Here is a 21,869-nt window from a genome sequence, read left to right as displayed (position 1 = left end):
GTGACATATTCATTACCAACTGGCCTGAATATGAGATACCCAGAGGGGCCGAGAGTGACGGAATAAAGACTGAGACAGGAACTCAAGCAGACGGAGGGAAAGAAACACATAGAGATGAGATCATTTCAGTTCAAAAGGTAAATGAAATGAAAGGTAAATGGATGGATGGATGGATGGATGGATGGATGGATGGATGGATGGATGGATGGATGGATGGATAAGCAACTGGTGAAAGAATGGAGGGATGTCAGTGGACAGGTGGACTGTTGGAGATGAGACAGGGAGAGCTGAAGTTCAACACCAGGGTTGTTTCTAATTAAAAGGGGGTGGAAACATCCTGCTCACCTGCAGTATGTTCCTCCCTCCAGCACTGACGCTTTTATCTACTCACTGATTCACAGAAAATGGAGTTTGTGGAAGTGTTTTTTATGTTAAACTGTGCAGAAGCACTTAAAGCAAGTAGAAAAACGTCTTTATTGATCTTTCTCTGCAACGAGCTGCAAGAGTTTACGCATGAGGAGGCCAAAGTTGGTCTTTTCATAAAATAATTGAATATTAGACACAGCAGAGTTCACTGTTCAGATGGAGGTGAGAATCTAATTTAACTCAACAACTTTCCAAGTGTAAGAATATAAAAGATTGAAGTAAAATCTGCCCGAAGGCGTCAAGAGGAAAAATGGCCAAAACAAAAACAAAGAAATGTGTTTACTGACTCAGTACTCTAACTGTGCAGCTAATTTAGCTTTTATGGAGTTTAAGAGATCTTCGCTGTGGACTCCTCTGCTGCCACCCAAATACAATTTGGTTTGTCATGCTCAACCTCTGAAAAATAACTTTAAATTCCACTTAACCACATTATATTGGGGCAGCTGCAGGAGGCTCACTGGAGGACATCTTGAAAACTCAAAAAATAAAATTGAAACTGTCTGTGTGGCCATAAAAGCACCAAGCGTCAAAGGCCCTTTGAGGAGTACTGTAGCTACGTTAAATCCAGTAATCCTGTTTGCAGTGCCCTCTAGTGGTCTCCTATAGGCTCTGCCAAACCCTGTCCACTGTAACATGTCCCCTTGCACTATGTTACAGCTGCATCACAGCTGGATGTGGACACAAATAAAACAGACCTGCCCATAGAGGGCAGTGCAAAAGAAAGGGACCATCTGCTTTAAAGCAGTGTAAATGCACCAAAGAGCAGTAAAATAAGACTGAAACCTGATGTGTGCAGCTACTTAAGATTAACTGCTTATTGAGATGTGCCAGATGTTGCATTCTCCTCTTTATTTCTTTTCTCTCCCCTCTGATGCATCAACATGGCCATTCGGCATCCAACCCAAAGTCAAAATATGCATGAGGAAGGTTTCAAACCAACGATCTGAATCCCAACCTGATTTGCAGTTTGGTTGTAACACATCAGAATAGCGTCTAGATAAAGAACAGGGTCCCTGATGACGCGGTGTCCACAGAGCCTGACAGTGGAAACATCATTTCAGACATTTTTCCAAGAGTCCATGAAAGTGAGATTTACGGTCCTGTAACAGCTCTGACTATAAAACAGACTTTGTGACAAAGTGGAGGGAACATCATGTTCTGATGCTGTAATCCACACTGACTCTTCATACAGTCTGACGTAGATGTCAAAAGAATGATAAGAGACAGGACCCGATTAGACAAGCAGCACCAAAAAAAGGGGAATAGTTTCTGAAAAGCAGCTGCGCCTTCCTCTGGGAGACGCAATCAGTCTCTGTTTTTTAAAAGAAAAAAATATAGAAATGATATATATATATGTATACACACACACACACACACACACACACACACATATATATATAATAAGTAAACTTGGGGATATCTTTGCATATAATTTTAGCTTTCAGCAGAGTTTAGAATATCAGTGCTGGCGTTGGTGTTGACCTCCGGCAGCCTCATCTCATGAGTCACTGTGACCTGTAACCATCCACATCCTCACATGAGGTAATCCTCCATTAATCCCTCAGCAATGCCAATTAATGTTGGTCCTTTGCACTATTAGTTGGTTGAAGCTTATCTAGGTTGCTCGACTCTGATAAGCCCTCAGCTAAATGAACAAATGGTCAAGTAAAAATGATTCACTTTAAAATCACCAGGAGCCAAAAATGAATGAAGGCCATCTGCAGTCAAGGTCACATTCAGGGGTCAGAAAAGCAATACTCTTCAAACTACTTGGTTGAAAATGACGTTTTGTCTTTAATCTTGGTTTCACTGCAGAACCAAAAGATCTCTGATCTTTGCGCCTGTTTGACCTCCAGAATCACATCTTTGCTTTCACTCCAGCGCGCACACAAGCAGCGTCCAAATGAATCATGTTTGATAGATGTGGAGTGACAATGACATGAGAGAGAGAGAGAGAGAGAGAGAGAGAGAGAGAGAGAGAGAGAGAGAGAGAGAGAGAGAGGTTTCCTCCACTTCAGGGCTGTAGAGGAGGGACTAGAGCAGAGCGGGTTAATGTCCGCTGTGAGAGCGGCGCTGCTGAACATCTCCGCCGCTGACTCCGCTCCGTCCGCTCAGACTCCGCGCTGTCTCTCCAAACACCTGCAGGGTCTCCTCACCTCTCCACGAACCCTCTCCGAGCTCTCCACGAGGTTTCTCCACTCCTCCCCCGGGCTCTGTCCCTCCGCGGTCTCTCCGCGGTGTCTCCAGGCGCGCACCGAGCGTCGCTCCTCGCGGCTCTTTGCGCACGGACAAGTCTCCACATTCCCACTTCCACCCGCTGCGCTGCGCTTGTCATCCCACTCCTCTGAAGACTCTCGAGCGCCAGCCGCAACCCCGGGCTACTGTCCCCTCTCCTCTAAGGTTCAGTAATTAGTTCAGCCGTGAGCTCGGGCAGAAGAACAATGTGATTCTGGCTCATGGGGATTTAGTGTCGTGACATGCTCTCGGGACCGGGCGCCTCCACATGGAAATGGTGAGTTGAAGCCGCTCTCTTCTCGCAGATTCTCGGGCTGCTGCACGCGCCCGTCTCCGGTGTGAGCGGGTGACCTCTGCACGAGGTGACACTCACAACCCCGAGGAAGGAAAAATTATCAGTGTGATTATTCTGAAACCCCGGCTGTAATTTCAAGTTTGTGGTCCTCACATGTGAGTTTAAAGTCACTTTGGAGGTTTCTGGAATCCCCAGATGGGTCGCATGCAATTATATTCCCAAATTAGATATAAATCCATGGAACAAATGTTACCAGCAGCTTATTTCTAAAATCTGTGGCATTCTGACACAATGAAAACACTGTTAGAGGAACTTGTGGTGGTGTGTCAGGAGTAATATTATTTGTGATCCCATATGTTAAATTACAGCTTCTATTTATTAGTTTGCTTTTACCGTCAGAGTGAAACATTCAAAGGGAATATTTCAGTTAATGGGTCGAGTCTTTTGACCTCCACGTGTAGAAACGCTTCGTATCGATCTGTTTGAATGTGAATTAGTTTTCCATACATGTGATTCCTGCGGGGCTGCCGTGCCGCTGCGCCTCTCTCTTCCGATCAGTTATCGACAACGCGATCTTATCGATCTACAGAGTGGAATGACGGTCAGCTGTCACACGTGCGCGTGAAGCGGGAAGCTGCAAATGAACAGTCAGCGGTGGAAAATCAGTAATGTTGTTGGATTATTGGGAGTTATTGCGTTTCTGTGGGTTTCAGGTTGGAGCCAGGCTGCTATCTGCGTTTGATTATCGGCTTTTTGTGGATTTTATCTGTGCACTTGTGCTCTTTTGTGGTTTTCTTGTATCTCTCTGCTTTTCTCTGATTGATGCTCTTATTGTTTTGTGACAGATCCTAAAGCGAAGCAGTTTATCAAGAATCTTTTTATCTGAATTTTCTTCAGCTCTCAGGTTTTCACCTGAACTGAGATTTCCACTTTTTGAGCCAAAAGAGACGCAGAGAACGCCTTCATCTACAAAATGACTTATGACATGCAAATAAAACTTACTGCAAGTTGCTTTTCAAGGCAGTAGGACTTTAAGAAATGGATGTTTTACAGGTAGGAAAGAGTAGATGAGGCCGTGAGTTTCTGAAGGATATTACAAACACACAGCTGCAGTTTTTCCATTTCACTGCTCCAAATGTTTTCACGTCATTAGTAACTGAAACTCTTCACTTGTATTTGACTAATTTCACTGTGCGTGTACTTCAGAGCTTTGATTATTACTCTTATGTTAAATGAATGGATCAGGCATGCAGGGAATCAGTGCGCCTCGATCAAAGGTGCAGGCACAGAGTGCTGTTGTAGTGACTGGTGTGTTGATTGGAGGATCACAGCTGTATCATTCACTGCTCACACTCCCGTCAGCTCGCCCACGGCCACTCAGAGCCTGAAAATAAAGAGCTGTGTGAGACGGATTGGAACGCAGCCAGAGCACTTGCAATTTTTCAATCAATGCAAATGACTTCAGGTTTAAGTACATCGACGTGGGAGTCAGGACTCCTCGGACTGACTCAAAAACACTGGCTTGAAAATGTGCTTTTTAAAGTTTCTTTTCAGCTTTGGTCATGCATGATGTGTGCAAACACACACCCCGTATTTACACTGGAATAATACACCTGCAGTCAGGAGTGTGTACGGGGGCTTCAGGAAAACAAGATGTCTTCTTTTAGAAGAGATGAATAAGAAATAGTTGCTGAGCAGCAGCTCTCCAGCTTTCCTTGAATTGACTTGTGGATGTGAATCTCTCCTCCCACACCTTAACAAGGAGAAGCTCTTCTGCTGCAGATGTGTCTGTGATTATGTCGACTTTCCTTTAGAGCTCAAGTCGTGCTGTTGCATTATTTCGGAGGGCCTATGCACAGTATTAACGAGTGTGTGCTCTTTGTGCATCAGCCCGTGATTGCCTTGAAACTATGCGTGGTTGTGTCTGTGCATAAATCTGTGTGTCAGTGTTTGCATGTGGACTCTGATGAGCGCGTGAACGGTCGATTCATTGAAATGAGCCTTTAAGGAGAACTATTGGTTTTTGAGCCACAGCGTTTGAGTCTGCTGTGACACAAGGTGCGAGCATTAATTTGCTTCAGTCTAAATCATACTGATTGATTAGCTGATTGGCAGAACATTTAGCCAGTCATTTGCAATTATCCAGTAAAATGCCAAATGTTAGATTTTTACAGCTTCAGCTCCCTTATTGCATGTTAGTTTTAAAAAATCCTGCTTTGGCAGCTGATCAGAGAGAAATCTTAAGATAAAATATTGGCATCTCTCGGGGAGAATTTCTCATTATTTCTGACATTTTTTATTAAGAGTGCTCAACTGGGAGGAGCCCCTGGGGAAGACACAGAGCTCACTGGAGGGATTATATATCTGAGGAGGCCTGGGAATGCCTCAGGATCCCCCCACCGAGTGCTGGGAAGGACAGGCTACCTTGCTGAACTGTGTGACCCTGTGGACAGAGATTCTCTTTTTCAAGCTGAACTTTAATCACTTGTATAAGATAATCCACAGATTTATATATAGGAATGATAAATGTGCCTGACCTTCTTGGGTTTCCATATTCTGGATTAGGCTCACTCCCCACCACCATTACAAGTGGACCAAATCTTATGAAGACTTGTGGATGGATTCACGGATGGATGCTTGTACAGTGTTAGATTTTCATTTTCAGCCAATCAGCTGCTCCAATTTAGCTTTTTTCTTCACTTAAAAGCCATATGAAGTGATTTTTGGCCACTAGAGGGCAGAATGTAGACTTTAAAATGGACTCTCAGCAACAAATCTTGACTGTACCGACTCGTCAGCGATCATCTTACAGATTTTCTCTCCACTGTTTCTTGCTGAACAGGCAGTGTATGATCTGATGCTGTGCACTGGAGCTGTTCTGTTTACGGGTTTGATAAAAGCTGTCAGACTTTAACCTGCACAGAAAAACAATGAGATGAAATTGGTTTAGAGCTTTAAAAATCTCTGGGTTGGCGGGTGGGGGATTATGAGTAACGTATGTCTCTTGAGAGCTTAAATCTGAGCGCTGACTCACGCTTTTGGGATAATTCAAGATTATCTCAACAGTGGATTGAAGACAGAGTGATGTGCTCTTTACACTGATGTGAGCCGTTTGTCCGTCCTCTTTAACATCCTGCTGTTCCTGTCATCAGTGTGCGAGTATAAGCAACATTTGGAGTCAGATAATGTGGAAGCACTGTATAGAGCAGTTATACAGTTATGGAAGAAAGTGCTTCTAGCATTGATTATCTGGTAACACACACGGTGCAGAAGAGCAGCAGCTGACAGTCAGTGCAGGACTTTGTATCACTAAGCGTGTTGACACTCAACACTTTGTCATTATGTACAGTGAGGGGTTTGATGTGCAGTTTGACTGAGCCTACAGGCAGGGATGCGTTGGAGTGGGATCATGAAAATCACAAAATAACGTGCAGAAAAGCTAACAGCACTAATCAGCAGCAATATCAAAGCTAGTTATGAAGTGTCTGAAGGTTATGAGTTTGACATTTTAAGCCTTGTGACAGCTGTGACAGGAGCTGATGTGTTGTTGTTGTGTACGTGCTCATCAGCTGTGTGACTTTGGGCTGCGGAACAACGACTTGCGCCGTAATATTCTGGCAAAATAAAAATTCCATCCCTGTCGTCTACAAGTTACGTACATATGCAAATAGTCTGCATTAATGATTTTGTTTTGGGCAAACATAATGCTGACCCTCGCTGTTCAGGGAGGATGGAGCCAGTGGTGGGATGCTCCCATCCTGCAGGGAAAAGTGACGATGTCAGCTGACTCACTGCTGCTGAATGCATTCAAAGTTTCGCTATTTAACGAGGATTACAGTCTGTCCCAGTCCTGTCCACTGGCTTCACTGAATACTTATGTTCCATGAATATAAGACCTCACAAACATACACAAGTACTGTAAATGTAAGCATAGCCACACGCTGAAATGGCAAGTACTCGTGATGGTGAGGCAGAAACAGCCTTGAGCTGCTTGATGATCATTTATTATTGCCTTTATCCTGAAGTGTTGTTATCGAGGTTCATACAGAGGACATAAAAGAGAGAGAACACGTGTTTAGTCAGCTGAAGATGAACGAAGATGAAGATGGAGAACAAACATTTCCACATCACAACACACACATTGTGTCTGTCTCTCTCTCTGCGTCTGCTGCAGTCTTCACACCTGACAGGTCGACAGCATCGTGTTTAGCCTTTGCGCTGCATAGTTAATTGCATTAAAATCGCAAAGCTAGTCAATCACAGCTTTTGCATTTACACAAACTGCACGAACAGCCAAGCAAACTCACACATGCTGCAGCCAGTGACTGGGAAGGGGAAGCAAAACTGTAGAAGATGTAACATTAATGCATCCAAAATACATTCACGATCTGTTTGTCACATTAAAGAAGTGGGAACAAATGTGGCCAAACCGCCTGCTGCTGCGTTAGCACCAAAAACGGCTCATTTGCAGAAGTTGAAGTAACAAGGAAATGATTAAAGAAACAGCTCAGCTATCAGAGAATTGATGCTGAGTCATAAATGAAAGTGTTGATAGCCGATCATCATGAAGCATGAAGTCCTTCTGGGCGGTAAGGAGACACAGAACAATCACAGTGAGGCTGCAGCAGAACATCTTCAAACAAAGAGCCTAAGATCATCTGGATAAACTATTGGCTTGATGATGTTTCTTTGTTCTGTCATGTCACCATGTTTCCAGATCCCTTGTACTTTGATGACTTTATAACCAATAGAAATTTAGGAATAGACAAACATCAGCAGATGACTCTTGCTGCCATTTTTAACATGCGACAGACAACGTTTGATACAGACAACTTTTCAACCCCTTCTCGCGTTTCCAAGCAGTATTATTGTTGGCGGAGCAGTCACAAACACAACCAGTTTATTTTCCGTTTTCCTCAGAGCCAAACAGCTACGAGCAACACAGGACACTGCTTTGTCTCCAAATTTCCACAAAGAAACGATCAACAGCACTTTGGAAATAAGAGAGAAGAAAGAAGTGAGTTCACTGAAGAGGAAAACCGAAATTGACTTGATTTTATGTGGAGGAATGACACCGTTTGAGTGTTGCTTCGTGCAAACGTGGACCTACAGCAGAGGGTGGTGTCGGGAAGGAGGCGTAGAGAAAACGTAAGGAGGAAAAAGTTCATTCATTCATTTATTCTGTTGATCAGTCTTCATTGTCCTGGAGGTCGTAGGCGACAGCGAGGCTTACAGGGAACCATCTAAACCCTGATGGTGTCATTATTCTACTGCTGCTACGTTGTGCAGACAGCTTTTACTTCATAATGATCATTTAAAGCAGAAATCTCGTCTGTAGCCAGTTTAAGAAGAATCAGGTGCAATGCATGCAGGTCATTTTGCACAGCGCTCCACACACCCCACCCTGTTCTTTCCTTATCAGCTGTTTCTCTGATAGACCAGGTGTATTATCTGACACCTGACTGCATTGAATACCAGCTTGTTTATGAAAACGTATGCTTCTAATAAAACCCTTGACTTGACTGTATTGTGTAGAGAAGCAGACACACATACAGGTGAACACACCGGCTGATTCAGCCATGAGGATGCAGTGCTGGGGCACAGGATGAGATTTGCATATTGCTCAGCAGCGTCAGAATCTCTCCCAGCCACTCAGCCCGTTGAATGCTGCTGCTGAATAGAGGTAATTACCTCCAGTCCTTGACGCGCTCCGCTGTCAGATCTGCTTCTGAACGCAGCTTCATCAGAACGCGGTGAGGCTCTGATATCACGCCGACCTTCGCGGGGTTCAGGGTGGCGAGAGCTGACAGCGAGCGAGGAATCAGAGCATCTCCAGAGATGATGGGATTTAAAAAGACAGAGGATTCAGGAGTGAGAGGGAATGAAGAAGGCAGTTTGATTTCATTATCAACCTCAGCGTCACTGTTTGCACTCAGTGTGTGTGTGTGTGTGTGTGTGTGTGTGTGTGTGCAGTAGTGGAGCCTGTCAATACAGTCCGCTTTCATGTCCCACCTTTAGCTTCACACAGTAAAGCCAGTCGACAGAGAGAAGAAGGAGGAAGTTCAGGATTAAAGACAGGTTTATGGTTTTGTTACTGACACTGACATCAGTTGTGTAAATTCGTTCAGGTGCTAAGAGGAAAGTAGAGCTGCAGGTGTTCTGCTCACCAATTTAATCTTTCAGTTAAGTTTTCAAAGTCCAGTCAAGGGTTTGAGTAAATGTAAGAAAATAGTAAGACATGCTCATCACAGTTTAAGCTCACATGCAAGATTGTTGGTCAGTGAAAGCCTCAAATAATCGATCGATTATTAGCATTTCTGTTGAATGGGGAAACCTGCTGACTTTGAGTCTGAGCGTCTGTCTTAACTCGTTTGCTGTCTGCTCTCCGTTGTCGACTCTCTAACGAAGGCATAAACTTTGATTCATTTTCTGTTACTAATCAATAAATCGACTAATCGTTTCACCCCTAAAGATAAAAAATCAACTACACAAATAACAAATTCAAGTAAGACAGAAGAAGCCGAAAAGGGGAGCCAGTAACGGTAAATGTCAAGTCAAATGATTCAGTTACAACATTTGAAACACAGTAGTAAGTACATGAAGTAGATGTGAGCGGTATCACCAGGAACAGAGCAGCGTCGGTCGTCCTCCTAAAGATAAATTCTGTTTCTGTTTTCTCAAACTGTGACCTGCTGTGAGTTATGACTGTCAGAAGAAAAGAGGAAGCAGACTGACGTTGATATCCTGCCACAAATCCTCTCAGAGAGAAAGTCGGGAGATGATCTGGACTTTGACACCGGAGACCCGTGTTTGTTTTCCACTTCCTACCAACAGCTGGTTTGTTTAATCTTTCCTCAAACAAGCCGTTTTTTTTTTATTACCAAAAGCGAAATCTTTCCCTGACATTGAGGTGAGGCCTAGAAGAGCTGATTCACAGGACGAAAGGGTGCATAGCTGCACCGAACAGCCTCACCTGGAGGCGGGATGAAAGGCCCGCCGTCACAGAGGGAGTCTCCTGAAGCCATTCCTCAGCTCCACACACCTGAACAATCCCTCATACCGTAAAGAGCGAACAGGCCGATTGCTAATGTCTCCCTAAAGGACGTGTACGACTGCCAGAGTTAGGCGCACCAGACGTTCGTCGTCACTCGGCGAACATTGTGAAACAGTGAAACACAGTTTGCTGAAGGTTAGGCATCGAAACTACTCCAAGTGAGCTGTCTGTTGCACACTTAAACAATATTATAGCCTTAAAGCTGTCGCCTGTCTTAAGTCTTAGTGTGCGTGCAGGGAATTTCTGTCATGACCTGATAAATCGTCCTAACTGTAGAGACATGAGAGAACACGAGGAAGAAAGACGAGAGAGTAGGTGGGTGATGAAGAGGCAGCAGCTCGGGTTAAAGAGAAGACAGTGTTACACACACACACAAACACACACGCACGCACGCAGACGGGTGGTTTGGAGACGAGCTGAGGGCAGTGAGAGTTCATGAATGACAGAAAAGGATGAGAGAGAGGAGAGCAGAAAAGGGAAACAGAGCGAGAGAGAGGGGGTCGAGAGACAGTGGTTCAGTGTTGCAGAGAGAGAGTCTGCGTTTATTTCTGGTGTTTCACCTCAGGCAGCGAGTCGGAGAACAGAGAGAGATTCTGTTTGAGCGGCGACGGCGTCATTCAGCCAAAAAACTCAACAGAGAAGCATGTTGGAAAAATGTCAAAACTCCATTAATGGACGATTTTCACTTTGAAGTGTGTGCTGCTGCTTGTGTGTGTGTGTCAACATATTTATTTATCTTTGTTCGTGTGTGTGTGCTCTTATACTTCTATCTATGTGAGAACTAATTTGAATTTGACACCAAACAGTCCAATCAAAGTGATTAGCTGGTGAGCTTATGTCATAGTGGGAGGCGTGTGTTCAGATTTCAGGAAGCAATAATGAGGCTGAGGTCTAAGTTATTCTCTTCATTCATCCCCTCCTCCTCCTCCTCCTCTCCTGAGACAGGTGTGCAGAGGCCTCAGTCCTGAACAGCTCTGTATTATACTGTCAATGTGAATGTAAACATGATTATGGGGTGTATAATTAAAGCACGAGCAGTCCACCCAAATGTTTGGAACTGAACTTGAGAAGCTGTAATTATTTCCTACGCCAAAGGTAACTGAATGATGTCGATGGCGGTCGTCACGAGCGAAGCGTCCAAACACCTCTGTGTGAATGCGTGTTTGAGTGTTGACCTGTGGGTTTTTGGTGACACCTGTTGATGCTGTTCAGCGTTTCGATGCATCTCAGGTCTGGATCTGTTTGTTTCTGCGTACATGCAGGATGCATGTTTCTGTTTTTAGAGCGTGCATGCACGTGTGTGTCCCCAACAGGCCGCAATAATGAATCCGGCAGAGCTTAACATCTAAAATGACTCTCGGATGCAGATTAATTGGATCTTGCCGCCCAAATGTTTTCATGCTCTCCTCTGGCAGTAAATTAGTCTGCGATATTTTTTTTCTTTTAAAGCTGTTTACATCAAACTCCACACACAGATCTGATTTACTAATACAAATATTTCTCAGAGGCAGATTTGCTCTGGAGGCGGAAATAATCTCATCAGTTCTGGGAATCGTTAGTGGGTGAAGTTCTTCTGGCGAAGCAACTTTAAACTGAAGAGTGTCTATTTCTTTTCTTCTTTTATACTTTTCACAGTGTACAGATTTGAGCATTCCTTTTTCCAGAATCTTTTTCTCCGTTTAGTCTCAGAGCTCCTGAACTCTGTGCACTCTTGGCTATTGTTTTCTTGTGACGTCGGCGTTATTGGAGTTGAATCCACTGCGCCTGCTCACTCTCTCTAAGTCACTCGGAGTAAGAGCGTCAGCTAAATTCCCAAAATGTGAGAAAGAAAATGTATTCCCTCGTTATTTATGCATGCAGGCTGCAGGCTGGTGGAGCCTGCCTTCATCTCCAATAAGACTCAGGTGCTTTCTTCAAGCTGAAACTCAGGGAACAATACGTCTCAGGTCTTTGTGTCTGCTCGTCCCTCGCTGTCTCTTTTCCTTTAGCTGTGCTCTCTCTCTTTTGGGACGTGTGGGACGGGGCTCTGTAGTGTCAGTTCATTTTGCAGGGGCTTGGTTTTCACTACATCTCTGTCTTCTTTGAACAGGGATAACAGGAAGTTGTTGATCTTAGTTTGGAGCAGATCTTGAGGGATTTATTTCCTTCCATTGGTACGATATGGTGGTGCAAAGGCTGCTGTTAGCTCAGTTTTTATTTTGGCTTCTCCGTGGTCATAGTTTTCTGCCTTTTTGGTCTCATTTGACAGTAAATTGTAATATTATTGGGCTTTGTACCGTCGGTCACTTTAGTCTACGGGAAATTGTGTCTAAACATGTGATTTTCATATTTTCTGACATTTTTTAGACCAAACGATTAACACATTAATGGAGAGAATGATCAGCAGATTAATTGACAATGAAAATAATTGTTAGTTGCAGCCTTTTTCAATCGTGTGTACCAAAACTCTGTCACCCAGTGTCAGAGAAGACTGTATAATGTGTCCATTTGAAATTCAGTGACTCATTTTCCGTTTCTGTTGACACTGATGTGTTAATTTGGTGTTTTAGCAGCCACCTGTGAGAGGTACACGTACTGTATGCTGCCATGTCAGTGAGTGTCTCCATCTGAACTGATTCCTCCAAGAAAACATCCCAATCGGTCGTCTGTGTAAGCAGTTTATCACGATATATCCATTTATTTTCAGGGCAACCTGTGGTGGCTGTAGTAATTAAGACGGGGGTAAAAGAGGAAGTCAGGTGACAGAGTGTAAAAAGCAAGAAAGTCCGTTTATGGAGGTGTTGGGGTGGAGGGATGGATCAGACAAACACAGGACTTTCACCGGCAGGCCGCTGTTCATATCCCGCCTGAAACCAGAAGGCAGCATCTTTTTTAACTTATATACGTAGTTTACTTACAAAACATACTTATTTTAGACCAAAACAGATAAGGCATGACATATCCAAATAATGCTATTTATATAATTCTGTTTTAGAGATTTAATTTTTGGGATTTGATGAGAATATTAAAGGGGCATTGGTGCATTGAGGGTACTTGGACTTTTGACCTCAGCACATCTGTTCTGATACACATGTTAGCTTATGAGCTATAAAAGCTTTTTATTCTTTATTTATTATTCAGGACAACAGTTGTTTGTTTCTGTGACTCCATATTTAATCAGAGGAACCAGAACCAGAACCAGAGGAGCCGAAGCTGCTCCATCATTCACGTTATGCTGATGAAGGGAGTCAAAGCACTGAAGGACAAAGTGGACATGGCTCAAACACCACTTAATAAAGCCAAACTGTTACTCACAGTGGCTGTAGCTCTAAAGCCAGGATGTTCAGAAGGCCCATCTGAAAAGGTTAAGTGTCCTCCTTTTGTGTTGTGAACCAAAATGTTGAGACTCTGACATGTTTCATAAGTCAGACAGCAAATGTTACGCAGTGATGTGACCTCAGCAGGGATCGAAGATCCCGACTCCATCTCTGAGATGTTCACCCAGGGCAGCAGGAGCTGAGGTACACTGTGACTTTAACAAGCTCCTAACATCAAACTGAAAGCCGTGCAGAGCAGAGCGGAGCTGCGGAGGAAGAAGAGCAGCAAGAAAAGCAGAAACTGCTACCGGAGGCTTCTGGATTCAAGAAGAGGAAATGTTGAAGCCACAAAAATTTTACACTTGAATTTCATAAAATCTTTACACACAGAAGAATCCAGAAGCCGGTACAAGCAGAGATGTTTTCTCATAAGTGTAATTAAAGTTGTACTCTAACAGAGCGACGCTTTACTTGGGCTCTGGGATGTGGATGTCGCTCTGTAAAGAAGCGGAAATGGAAATGAAATCAGAACTGATAAAATCACATGAAAGCCAACTAGAAAGCATCTGAGATGTCGGTAACATCTGACACGTGTGTGTGTGTGTGTGTGTGTGTGTGTGTGTGTGTGTGTGTGCGCGTGTGTGTGCGCGTGTGTGTGTGTGTGTGTGTTAAGTGAGAGCCCTCTGGCCAAATGAAAAATCACTGTAATCTTAAAGTGTGTTTCAGCTGCTGTACATCAAAGCTCACTTCAAAGAGACTGAAGAGTGTGTGAACATTGTTCTGAAGGCTGCCCACCTGCAGTCAACACTCAGGGAAAACACACACATGCACAAATACTGTAGTGGTCAGAACACAGGCATACGAGAACACTGCAGACACACAAGTCCAAAATCAGAGGCGTGGAGGCGTGGAGGCGTGGAGGCGTGGAGGCGTGGAGGCGTGGAGGCGTGGAGGCGTGGAGGCGTGGAGTCAGTAGGATCCATCTAATGTCTGATGGGCATTTTGAAGTTTATTATTTGGGTTTTGTGACATATTCTCAGTTACTGGAGACAGAAAGTCCTCATTTGTGAGAGTGAAGCCTGTCGCTGCATCGTTGCATCCAGCAGCTTCCACCATAAAACATGTGATTTTTAGAAGAAAAGTAAAGCCGTAAAAAGGAAAATATCGTCTCTGAGTCACCAGAAACTCAGAAACCTGCAGAAATGCTGCGCTGTCTGAAGCGCTGCTGCACATATTTGGTCTATACTGGACCGACTCTTTACTCAGACACCTCGAAGAGGCCGGGAGTCAAGCGCTGAGCTCGACGCTGTTCACATTGCATCTTCTGTTTTCATGCAGATAAGACGAGCAGAGGGCTGGGGGTGCTGGAGTTATGAGACGCAGTCGCTCCTGTAGGTTTCCAGTGTTTTTCCAGGTTTAATGTGTGTGAGCAATGCAGACTGGAATTTTAGTATGAAACTGAAGCCAGTGTCAAAACGGCTCCCCGAGAGCTGATTTAACCAGTGCAGACTGGGGCTCTTACTGGGACAGAGGACGACAGAAGGTGGAGGCAATGTTTCTTCAATCTCTTTTCCTTTGAAACAAACTTTCTTGGAACATTTCTGGTTTTTTTCCAGGGAAAAGGAAACAGATTAGATTTTGGAAGCAACTTCTGTGTTTTCTCTCAGGAGACAATTATGGTTTTTATCCATGATGAGGACACCCTGAAGACATTTAATTACCATTTTGATGCACTTTTCTGTCATTTATCAAGATGTCTTAAAAGAAAGCGATAAGATAGCATCATGAATGTCGTGGAAGTCGATAGTTGACACCCAGTATCATGGAAGATAAAGCATTCTTTAAAACACGGTCTACTCATGAACTCCCTCCATCTCAGGATATTCCACTACTCCACTTCTCTGTTCTACTGCAAGGTAAATAATAAATTCAGTGGACTGCACCGTCATGGCCGAGAATACTGACTAATTTTTTCCAATGTGCACATTTGTTTATTTGCTGTAATAGACATACTTTACAGGACTCATAGAGTCGCATTTAAATGAATAGCTGCAGGTGATGTTTCCCTTGAAAGTATTGAGTTTAGAATAAAGAAATCTTCTTTATTCCCGCTGTCTTTCTTTTATTTTGAACTTGAGGTTGCATTGCAGTGATTGACAGAGATGATTATATGTCATGTTGATATTTAAATGAAACATTTTGCAAACTTTTGATAATGAGCTGTGCATTGTTAGGAAATCAGAAACTCACCCATTCATCGCTGTGCTAACTGAGCCGAGAGCTTTCAAGTGTGGCACCAATATGCATTCAGAGACTCCACCGTGACGTAACAACCCCTCATTCTTTTATAGCTTCCTTCAGTGCATGGATGAACAATAAACTCCTTTAAAATGAACGTAAGAACCTGAGAAACAGCCTCAACAGACAAAAATGCATGAAATATTTCCAGATGCAGACACACAGGAAGCAGAGGATTAGTGAGAGAGTGAAGGGAGCTTGTGTCAGTGTGTGTTCAACTGTAAATCAATAAATCTGTTCTGTTTGCACCTGTTATCATCTCGATTAATCACTTTGTAATTACATAAAAACCAGCTGTTAACGAACACAAGAGCCATCGAGGATTAGAATGGAGTCACACTAACTGGTTGCAGAAGTGACCGAGGGCTCGTTTGGTCTCATTAACGTTGAAATGTGCCTCCAGGGCATTTACACAAGAGAGCTATTGGAAATAAGCATTAATGGAGGTGCACGCTGTGTCCATCCAGCACAGACAGTGATGTAATGCCCAAAGCAGATGGTCAGGATACTTTAGAGGTGGGTCATGTCAGATGAGGCGTTTACTGTCAGTTTTAAAGGACTTAAACATGAAAGAAAGAAATTATATGTATGAAAATCAGATCAAGGGAAGAGACACTGGACGCATTAGTGTCGGGGTGAATTATGAGCGCTACAACGATCACCTCAAGGTCCATTCGTGGCTGTTCTGGATCTTCCTGTCGTATCACAGGATCAGGACGGAGCAGCTGGAGTTTTCCCAGCTGTCGTGGAATCGTAGCTGCTTAAATTTCAATTTTTCTGAGTACTTCGGGGACTTCTCATCCATGTGTGAAACTCAGTCCTGGATCTGCTGTCATTCTCACCAGCGAGCCGACGGCCACGAGGCGCCTCGCTGGCGACTCGCCGTGAATGTTAGAGGCAACATCAAGAAGATATTGTCTTCACTTAACGCACGCAGCCCACAACTGTCAACAAGTTCCTGAGTTTGAGAACGTCTGTCCAGCTCCCTCCTGCTCTCTGTCACAATTTCACAATTTTGTTCTTGGTATTAACATATTTTTTGCTTTCAGGTGTCAAAAAATGGAACATTCATACAGCCGGGATATGATGACAGTTTATAAATTCTACTTTTTTAGGTAAGGAGTTTCTGTTTTGCGCAGGCTGAGACATGACAAAGAAACAAAAGTAAGCAACATTGCTGCTCGATGAGTAATCTAGGATGGTAGAGACTTGACGTCTTTGCCGGTTTCAGTATCTTCGCCCGCCATCGTCTCATTAACGCCTGCACAAACCCTAAACGTCTCCTTCACTTGCTCCTCCTGCTCTGCCTTGTTGTGTTATCTGGAACAGACTGAACCAACACCTAATTTACACACAGTGAATGATTAAGAGGAGCTTTAAATTGAGGTGCAGGAGCTGCAGTGCTGGACGATCTGTCGGCGAGCTCTGGGCGAGATAAACACGTAAATCTTCAGGGAGCTCAGTGGAGAGAGTGAGATGAAGCTGAGTGATAGAATCGCTGTGGGAGCTGCTGCAGAGTAAACACACTGCAAGTGTTGGAACAGAGTGTGTGTGTGTGTGTGTGTGTGTGTGTGTGTGTGTGTGTGTGTGTGTGTGTGTGTGTGTGTGTGTGTGTGTGTGTGTGTGTGTGTGTGTGAGTTTTATCTGTTTTCTTGTGCATGAAGATTTTCACTTTAGTTCAAACATGTTGATTATTGGGCCGATTCGGTCGTGCAGAGCTCTGGTCGTCTGCGCTCTGCAGCATGTGGGCTGCAGGTTTCTGCAGGTTGACACTTACAGCGCTCGTATGCGTTTCGACAGTGTTTACTTTCTGGACGTTGTTGAGTTTATTAACGGCACTTTTATCGGAGCAGAGGCTGGTCGCTGCTGATAAGCTGCTCTCAGGAGATGCTGTGAAGTTTAGATCTGTCGGCTGATCTCAGATATGTTGCTCTAAACAGAAACTCTTATGCTGCAGCAGGAGCAGCTCATGATTATCCTGTTCTCTTTTCGCCTGTGCGTAATAACCTCTCTCCAGTGATCCCTGGTTTAACACCTGATTGGTCGATTGTGACACAAAACAGAGTTCTTGCATTTTATTTTTTAATTTAGGGCCACTATGACCAGCAAGTACAAAAATATAATGTCAACATGACACTGAAGACGAGTCTGAAGGATATAAATGTGGATTCATATGTAAATCTGATATATATTAGCTCATATTGGCTCAGTCAAAGAACATGAACAGGCGAACTGTGATCAGTGAACTCTGCTCGCCTTTAAAAGCTTGAAAGGCCATTTTTAGTTTAAGCCTCTCCTCTCTTGTTAAACCAGCCTTGACTATGCAGCTAATGAATATTCAAAGGAAGAGAAACTTAATGTGCAAGTCAGCTCTGCATTCATGGCAGTGTCAGACGGCTTGACTTTAGGAGGTTTTGTGTTCATCTGATGTGTAGCTGTACAGTAATTGCAGATCTGGTATCATTTAACACAAGCTAACAATAGTGACTGCATAGTTTCTACATTGTCTATTCTAAATGAGTATGTTTACATGAACCCTGGTGTCCTGCCTGTGATTGGGTTCTCTGACACTGTAATGTGGAGGATAAATTGAATTGCCACTTTCATATTACATTACCAGTCCAGACGCCTGAAAATAAAGTGGGTTCATCCTCAGCTGCTCAGTGGATACAGACAAGCAGTGTCTGAGATGTTTTAGAGTCAAAAACACGTCGGCATGGATGCAGATGAACAAAAAGAGTGAAGTCTGAAGCCGTGCTAGCTGCTCTGTGAGGCAGTGCTTTGAGCTAAATGCTAACATCAGCGTGCTAACATGCCCACACTGAGATGAGCTCGTCTGTTTGGACCTTGAATATCTTTAGAAAACGTCATCGCAACCCATCCAACAGTTGTTAAGATACATCATCTTGAACCAAACTGGTGGACCAGCCCATATTTCCATCCGTCATGATGTAACATGAAAACATGACGGCATCACAACATTAGAGCGACGAACACAGGGAGACCTGCTTCCTCTTCGCTCCATGTTAAAGTCATATTCGTGCATTTATCCTGGAAGCACAGGGACTCTTCAGTCTCTAGAAGCACTTTCACATTAGTGGACTTTAATGTCAACAGTCTCTCTACAGGCCATTTTTCTAACCAACAGCTCAAAATAGACCCTTGACTTTTCCAAAGAGCTCCTCTTGCAGTCAAAGTGCAGCATCAGGTGGGAGAGCAGCGTGAAGAGGGACTCCTCGTCTGCACCGTCTGTGTCCCAGCTGTAATAACCACGTCTGATGTGAGATGTTAAATAAAGATTAACAATAATCAACATGCAATTTATCATTCACTATAGACATGCGGTAATTTAATATCTCCGACTTCGTTCAATGAAAGCTTAATCTGGGACATAAATAGATAAGACTACCTTGTAGATGTTCGTCGCTGCCTGGGGAAGTTTTACAAGGCTTTTAATCCACTGCTGCTGTTCCTGATGCAGTAGACGTGCTCTCTGATGAACGGCTTTGATTATTTCTACCTCTGCAAGGTGACAAACAATAAGTGTGAGTGTTTGAATCGTCAGCTCCCCAGGAGCACTGCGAATCAGGTGGAGTAAAATCAGCTTTTGAATTTAGGAGGAGTAGTTTGGCTGAAGCTTCATCAGGTGTCCAGAGAGAGATGGAGACAGAAAATCTCTCTGATGTCGCAGCTCAGTCACCATCAGGATAAAAATGCGTGTGTGCGTGTATTTGTAAGGCATCTATCATCTGTGATGATGTCATTTCTTTCTCATGTCGGTCTGAACTGAATCTGTTTTGGGCTTTTCACGGTTCTTCACACTATAAGCGGTTGAAAAATGAGTTTTAGCTCAGAGATCCTACGATGAGAGACTGTCGACTTATATTTATGTGAGCAGCTGAAGTAATGATGATGAGAGCAAAAGAGGAAGTCAGGTGACATCAGGTCTGCATAAGGAGGTCAAGGCCAACAAAACATCAGACTTTAACACAGGACTGCTGTTCATTTCCTCTTTCAATGTCATTTTTGTGCCTCACCCTGACCAAACCTTAACCAGTGTCACAACATGGACCTGCTATGTGATTAGCATTTACCCGTTTTTCACATTTTAGACACTGAACTATAGACAACATACTTTGACTGATTAGAAATAAACAGTTGCAGCTCCTAATGCAACATAAAAGTTATTGGGAAAAATATATTTTTAATATTTTTTCAATAATAAAGTAATAAATAAAACATTTCAGGACATCAGAATCTACCAAAAGTTGCACAGCAGTTGAATATTGGCAGCTATAAATAAAAGGGTGAACTGCTAGTAAACTGTTTTAATTTGAGCGTCAGGGATAAATCTTTGCACACTGATGTTTGACAGCTCGGAAAAACTAATTAATCTGCACTGATCTGAACTTGTTTTTGCGCTTCATATTTAGCATTTTCCATTTAGATTTATCACTTCCTGTGGATGTCCAGGCAAATTACTTGATACAAGCTGACAGTGAGGAGTGGAATTTCTCCCTCGTGTGAACGCTGGAGACAGAACTGTGTCAGACAGATCAGGATTAGTGCAGGATTCATGTGGAGGGGGGGACTCCTTCAGCAGCTGCCACTGCAGGGACTCGCAGATAAAACCCATCCAGCTACACCTACAGAATATTTGCCAAACTCCTGGTTTGGAGAGGCCGGTGGGCAGACTGGCATGGAGCGCAGAGGCCCAGTCCTGTGCCACCTGGCTTCGTTCTTCATCAATCCCCCAACTGTTCTGGCCCTGCTGACCGTGAACCCTGTCCAAGAGTTTGCTTTTCTGTGTCTGTGTGAAGGAGGCTGGAGAGGAAGGCAAACAGACAAGAGACGAGAGAAGTGGTTTCAAACAGAGCAGGCAAAGAGGGGCTGATATTTCATCGCGGAGGTGTTAGTCTGATTTGGCTTGTTTGCTTCATTCTGTGTTTTTTTAGCTGCTTCATCGAAGAGCTTTTTTTGTCTGCTCCAAAAATAAAAGGATAAATCCAGTATGCCTGTGAAACTGTCTGACACGGGCTTCGAACCAGATGTCAACAAATAATTACTGAATTATGAGTTTCGACACATTGAAAAGATCAAGACACCAGAAGTTAATAATAAGAAGTGAACAATTTAACTGGAGGTTCCCAATCTGAACAAGTGTCCAGAAATGAATCAGAGGGGCTGGAGCTCATGAGGAGGGTCTTCATGGCCTTATTTCTTTCTGAATTTTTGACTAATATTTGCTTTTTCTTACTGAATGCTAATACATCTGGGCCTCTAAAAAATATTCAAATGAACTGCACATGCAGCCAAAGGGCATCAAGGGATCACAATTGAAGTCTTGCAGCATCAGTCCTGAAACTTGCTCTGATCGGGTGGCAGTTTATTGCCCATGACCCACTTTTCTTTTTGTACCTTTTTGCTCCCGTCGTTCAGCTCAACTGGAAATGAGTGTTTATGCACCCAACAGGCATTGCAGAGGGAGTAGAGGGTGAAAAGAAGAAGTCAGAGAAAAGGCGGAAAATAGAATGAGGCTGAAAAGCAGGCAGGAAATCAGAGGTTAAAAGTTGAAAGGAAAGTTTGATGGAGGAAGGAGTGGATGGTTTGTGTCCCAGTGGTGTGACCTGTGAACTTTGCCTGGAGGGGTCATCCATTGACCCGGATGCAACGGCTGGACGTCTGCTCCATCTGAGAGGAGGGCGGACGTTCACCACCCACAGAAGCTCTGAGTCGAATCGGTTTGAGGAGACGGTTAGCCAGAGGAAAGCTTGTCTCTGAGCTCTGCAGGACCCTGGAAAGGAGGGGGACAGTCAGACAGAGAGAGCACAACATGGAGCCGACACTCGAACATCAGGCAACGAGTGCCCGTCTGCAAACTGCCCGAGTATTTACCTCAGGTTGTGAGGTTGGTGAGAACTCATCAGTTTATCCTGGCAGGACAGTCTCAGCAGTCAATAACTGCAGGCTGAGATGGCACCAATAAGACCTCAAGACCTGACTGCAGGAAAAAACACACTGCCTGAAATCACAAGATGTCTTCAGTTTTCTCACTTAGCTAGACTCACAGGGACATCAGCATTAAAAGATCAGGACAGTGAAGAAGAAACAAGAGGTCTGGCACTTTTTAATTTTATTACAGATTTTTGTCTTGAAATACCTGCATTTTTTAAAGCGTGCAAACACCCACATTTGTCCTTATGCATCCAAAATTGGGACTTTATTTACGTTTGGTGTTATCTACAGCAGATGTGGATAGTTGCTG

The 21,869-nt window shown here is 43.7% G+C and overlaps 1 protein-coding gene across 1 annotated transcript in view; it reads left to right on the top strand.

The window, feature by feature from the left end:
* Positions 1 to 2,530: 2,530 nt before the first annotated feature.
* htr4 (5-hydroxytryptamine receptor 4) overlaps positions 2,531 to 21,869 on the top strand; it is a 141,560-nt gene continuing 122,221 nt past the window's right edge. Inside the window, exon 1 of the mRNA XM_070962901.1 lies at positions 2,531 to 2,938. The gene's annotated coding sequence lies outside the window, so the exon portion shown is untranslated. The remainder of the gene's footprint in view (positions 2,939 to 21,869) is intronic.

Source organism: Chaetodon trifascialis, chromosome 5 (genome assembly GCF_039877785.1).
Source record: "Chaetodon trifascialis isolate fChaTrf1 chromosome 5, fChaTrf1.hap1, whole genome shotgun sequence".
Lineage (NCBI taxonomy): Eukaryota > Metazoa > Chordata > Actinopteri > Chaetodontiformes > Chaetodontidae > Chaetodon > Chaetodon trifascialis.
This window is presented reverse-complemented; position numbering and strand designations above follow the sequence as displayed.